This window comes from Suncus etruscus, chromosome 10 (assembly GCF_024139225.1).
Source record: "Suncus etruscus isolate mSunEtr1 chromosome 10, mSunEtr1.pri.cur, whole genome shotgun sequence".
NCBI classification, from domain to species: Eukaryota; Metazoa; Chordata; class Mammalia; order Eulipotyphla; family Soricidae; genus Suncus; species Suncus etruscus.
The window spans coordinates 62,126,345-62,132,340 of record NC_064857.1 but is presented as its reverse complement, the minus strand read 5'-3'; the positions used below and the strand labels follow the sequence as shown (position 1 = coordinate 62,132,340).

The window sequence follows — 5,996 nt, the reverse complement described above, 5'->3', positions numbered from 1 at the left end:
ACATTTTGAACTGTCCTAATAATGAGAATGTATGAGGGAAATGGAAATCTTGTCTAGAGTACAGGCGGGGGTTGGGTGGGGAGAAGGGAGGTTTGGGACATTGGTGATGGGAACTTTGCACTGGTGATGGGTGGTGTTCTTTACATGACTGAAACCCAAACACAATCATGTATGTAATCAAGGTGTTTAAATAAAATATATAAAAATATTTTAGGTACATATTAACATTTAATCTGGGGAATTCCATCACCAAAGTTGTCCTCCCTCCACCCCCATTCCCATCTTGCATCCCTTATCTCCCACCCTCCCTCCCAGGCTGCTAGAATAAGTGGTCCCCTCTGTGTCTACCTTAATATTTAGTTATCATACATCTGTTTGGTCCTGGTACCCTCCTTATTTCCCCCTCTATTTGAGAGGTGAAACTAGATAGTTCAAGTTATGTGGTTTTGTTTGAAGAAAAGAAAAGAAAAAAAGTGAATAGAAAAGAAAAGAAATAAAATGGGGTAAAAATCAAATAAGCCAAAAATGGGTGGAGTCCTTCTAGAGGCTCTCAACCTCAGTTTGAGAGTGGAAAGGAGAAAAGGAATTGAAACACAATACAAAAAGAAATATCAAATAAAATATTCAGTGAGCACTACAACAATAAAGACAAAAACCATACAATAGTCTCCATCCTGAAATAAAAACATACTAGAGTACAAAAAGAAAGAAAAAGATAAAGATAAAGTAAAATTGGAGACATCAACTTCAATGTCTATGCCAAAACAAAGACGTTAAAAAATAAATAAATAGATAAATAAATAAAAGATTATTTTGTGCTTTTTTTTTCCTGCAAGGGCACAGTAAATATTGGGGACATTAGATAGGGAATTCCCTTGGTCTAGAGATACAGGGTTTCTCCACCCTTGAAGTATACTGTCACGGGATTAACTATAGACTCCTTGCATGTTCATTTACTTTCCCCTCGGTGCTTTTGTGGTGTGTGGAAGATTTCTGCTCTGTCATGGGTGATAAAGTCAGACCTCTGTATCTAGAGATCTTGGAGTCTGCACAAGTCAAGGAGTAGAGCTTATGATGAAGTCTTTCTTTGTGGTTCTAGAAGTTCTATTCCTTCGGTGTCGTTTTAATCCACTTTCTGTAGTTGGTGGTCTTGGTCATTGTGCTGATCATAGGATGGAGCCTGGGATAGAGTCTTTCGTTATGTTTCCAGATGACTAAATATGTCATTCTTTATAGAGTTCTTGGATTTCTCTTTTTGAATGTATCATTAATCTAAAGCAAAACAAAGTTCAAGAATAATGAATGACTTACCAACTATTACAAAAGATATTAACAATATATGTAAAAATATGTTAGGGTTCTTTACTGGAAACTACATGAAGAGGGTCAAATCCTTTCCAAGAATTTAACAGTACTTCATTATTAAACTTGAAACTCTTTCATCAAAAGAAAATTATCAAATGACATAAAACTGAAATATATTTGTTTTTCTCAAGATTTCTATTTAACAATAAATAGAATAAAATATTCCTTCAATTTTGAGAGACAAAAAATTGTATATGAATTTTAAAGTAAATTATAGTTTTTAAGATACTAGTTAAATTTACTGAAGAAGTCTAGTGCAATAGCTTCTAGATAGGCCAAGTAATTCTTAGACTGCATATTAAAATTAAGGAGCACCATCTCTCAAAAATTACATTTGTTTTGGAACTCTCATCTCCTTTTGCCATTAAGGATCAATTGAATTTATTTCCTATACCAGATGTTGGGGTAATTTTCCTAACTATATTAGAGAGATAAATTGATCCGGCAGTTTTCTTTCCTTCATCCAGGACCAGCTGAATCTGGATAATATAAACTTGATTATAATATCAAATAGTAACATTGTACATCATCTACAAATGTGTAAAGAATGCTCAGGAACAGGAAGCATAGGAACTATTTTTATGAACTTCCAATAAACTGTTTGCATAGTTTCTGTGCTACACCTAAAATGCTATTAAAATATTTACATAGGGGCCAGAGGCATAGCACACAGGTAGGGAGTTTTGGACCTGGGTTCTATTCCCGGTGTCCCATATGGTCCCCCCCAACCAGGAGCAATTTCTGAGTGCAGAGCCAGGAATAACCCCTGAGCATCACCAGATGTGGCCCCCAAACCAAACCAAACAAAACATTTTACATAAGTAAAGATTGTTGCTTTTCATTGCTTCACTATTATTTCTAAATTAGGATAATTGTGCATGACTAAACTCGTTTAGTCTATATTTAAAAGAATGATCCATAATTTTCTTTATTTTATAACTCTTTCTTACTTGGTTTTAATACTTTTCTACAACAATTTTATGCTTTGGGAAATCAATCAAGTAGAAATGAGTAATAAAATATAACACTTCATCAGCCTTTAATCAAAAGAATCAGAATGTTAAATTATACTTCATTTTAAATCTATCATTATAAACTATATTGAGTTCTTTACATGCACCCCTGTGCTCTTAATACCAAAGCTAGGTGAGACTTCTTCTATTGTTATTTGGTTAACTAAGTTTTTGTTTATTTCATATTTCATGTGTCTTCTCTAAGAAAAAGCATATGTAGACTTCTTGAAAATCTTTATCTTTATCCAATGGATAATGTAAACCTAAAATGTTTACATCTTACAATTTTCAAGGACTTAATTACTTTCCCTCAAAGTATTCCTAAAATGAGGATAATCAAAGTGCATGATTTATTTCTTTATTTTTGGTTTGGGGACTATACCTGGCATTATTTTAGAGTGTACTACTGACTCTGTGCTTAGGGATTGCTCCCGGTAATGCTTGTGGATTCTACGTAGTAATGGAAATAGAACTTGGTTTGAATGCATACAAGAAAAGTGATTTACCCAACTGTACTAGGTCTCTAACCCAAATGCATGAATGTTTCGGAAAAAGGTCTTATTAAAATGCTTAGTGATGTAAAACGCTATTTATACATTTGCTAAAATGATACAAACATATCTTATTTAGTCCGATAATAGTGTCTTATTTTCTCTTCTGTACTTTTTTCATGGTGCCTGAATTAAACAGAATCAGATCTATAGCCTTGTCTTCAATTATATCAACTTTCAACTGTTTTTTTTTTCCATATGTCTGGAAGGCTCCTTCCCAATCTTTCCACTTGGCAGATTCCTTCAATTCTGGACTCAGTAAATGTCAGTATGTGATGCAGTCTTGCTGTATTGTGCTGCTTTAATAGTCTTTAACTGCCCCCATGATATTTGGCAGAGATAAAGTCAATATGTTGCATGTAATTACAGATTTACATCTTCTTTTTGATTTCACATATATTGCTTAGAAGGCACTTTGAAGCCAATATCTCCAAAGCTATATTTCTAATAACACAGGTATTCACCAAATATTTGTTTGTTTGAGTAAATGATCAAAGAAGCAAGGTCATTTGATCAGTCAGAATAGAAAAATACAGTCTAATATTTCCCTGCTATATTAATTACAGTGAAGTGGAGCCACTCTGGTGAGGACCAGCATATTGGATTTCTTCTCATCAGCTTTCCAAGGCATGTCCTTGTGCTTCTCATTTCCACAATGAGCTTGACATGATAAATGCTCTTTTTATTGCATTCAAGAGTTGAAAACTGAAATATGCTCTCATGCATCTGAACATCCCATCACTTCCGCTGTTTTGGGGAAGTCCTGGCTCTCCACTGTGTCTCCTAAAATTCAGTTTGGGAATTAGTTTCTAAATCTTCTGACATATGTATCCCTTGCTCCTGTAGGGTTCCTCTCAGGGTTTTCAACAAAGACCTTCATCTTCATGTGTTGTGTTGTGTTGTGTTGACAAAGCTATGTTACCCCAAAGAGTTGAGATTGTTCCACCTGTGCTTTGTCCTTTTCCTTAAGTGCTTCAGCATTTCTACTTCAATTTGTGCTAGCCATTGTGAATTTTTTTTAAAGAGACCATCTAAACAGCCTGACAAGTGTCCTGTCCTTAAGTCATTGCTAGACTATTCAATTCTGTAGCATAGAATTTTCAGCCAACTCTGTTAATGGTCTCAGAGGCAAGGTCAGACTCCTTTATTCCCATTTGTTCAAGAATCACCAAGATCCAGCCACACATGCTCTGTTGGCTTCCTTTGCCACATGCAGAATGAGTTCTGTGTCCTCTTCTCTGTTTTTGTCTTTTTACAGACCAACCTTTTCCTGGACTGGTTATACTATGACTTAACCTCCATGTTAGGATGGTGGGGGATGGCATAGGTCTTGGAGTGTGATGTCATACAAACTGTAAATAAGCAGAATTCTCAGCTGATTCTGCTTAATTACTGATTTCAGAGTGAAGCTTGCAAGGTCATTCTATTACCATGCTTCTGGGTTGCCTAAGAAATGGTCTCAGAGGGACTGAGATATTCTTTCAGCATGTTTTTTGTTTTTTGTTTTGTTTTTTTTTTGTTTTTTTTTGGTTTTTGGGTCACACCCAGCAACGCTCAGAGGTTACTCCTGGCTCTATGTTCAGAAATCACTCCTGGCAGGCTCCGGGGACCATATGGGATTCTGGGATTCGAACTATTGTCCTTCTGCATGCAAGGAAAACACTTTACCTCCATGCTATCTCTCCAGCCCCTCAGCATGTTTTTAAGGCACAGAGATTGAGTAGAGGAAGATGAGCTGAGAAACTGTTGTACAGAACTCTCAGGTATTCTTATAAGGAGCTATAACAATAAGAGACAACCCTGTGAATAACTCCGTTGTGGTAATCCAGTTGAGAGTGTGATCAGTCATTGAGTGAGGCAGAGTTCTGGGTGACTTTATCAGCAGCCTAGCCATGACCTAGTGCAGAAATTCACAAACTATGGCCCCTGGACCACTTGTGGCCCTCTGAGGACATTTATCTGGCCTGTGGGGTGTTTTTGTCACCACTGTCTGTCCTGCTAGCAGCTTACTTGTCCTGGGCCCTCAGTTCCCATGTGTGGTATGCACTCTCTAACTCCACTCCTGTCTCTTGACTCCTCCCGCTCAGTCTTGTTTTTTTTTTTGTTTTTCTCTTTTTGTTTTTAAGGGGAAAGTGTGAATGCAGTCCCCCACTACCATGAATTATGCAGTCGAGTTTCCCACATTTGGGAAAATCGCAGGGGTCAACACATCCGGAGTGCAATGGGTGAGCCTCGCCCTGGGGAAACCACCTTCGTGATCATGGTATCTCCCCTGCCAGGTAAGTATGTCGACTCAGTCTTGAAAGGGTACTCAAACTATGGCCTGTAGTTCCCATTGAAATACAGGTACATTTGTTGATTTAACTTTACTTGCTCTTCTTTTTAAATATTGCATTCTCATATATTTTACTTCAAAATAAGATATGTGCAGTGTGCATAGGAATTTGTTCATAGTTTTATTTCTTTTTTATTTTATTTTATGTTTTTTTTGGGGGGTCACACCCAGTGGTGCTAAGGATCTACACTCAGAAATCGCTCCTGGCAGGCTCAGGGGACCATATGGGATGCCGGGATTCGAACCACTGTCCTTCTGCGTGCGAGGCAAACACCTTACCTCATGCTATCTCTCTGGCCCATAGATTTATTTCTTAAGCTATATTATGACCCTCCAATGGTCTGAGTGACAGTGAACTGGCCCTCTGTTTAAAGTTTTTGAGGACCTCTGATAGTGGTTAGTAATGCAGCTCAATTAATAATTCTCATAAGCTTGTTACCATGAATTGATACTCCTTACCCTCATAGATATTGTCTTTGGGAATTATTACCATACTATATTTTTATATCCCACAAATGAAAGCAATCAATTTTTGTCTAAATTTCTCACACTGACTCATTTTCCTCAGCATAATACTCTCCATACCTATTCACATATAAGCAAATTTCATGACTTTTAAAAATTTTATTATTTTTGAGTAAACATTATCTTGTAAATATTCTTCAAACCAGAAAATAAAATAAAGAAGTTCCATATGGATCAACTTGGCCCTAGAATCCAGAAAGTGCTGGT

At 36.7% G+C, this 5,996-nt stretch overlaps 1 non-coding gene across 1 annotated transcript; it reads right to left on the bottom strand.

Annotated features, from left to right (window-relative positions):
• Nucleotides 1-5,052: 5,052 nt before the first annotated feature.
• Nucleotides 5,053-5,216, bottom strand: LOC126021687 (U1 spliceosomal RNA). Its single transcript, XR_007500178.1, has one exon. It is a non-coding gene; the product is annotated as a U1 spliceosomal RNA (small nuclear RNA).
• Nucleotides 5,217-5,996: the final 780 nt, after the last annotated feature.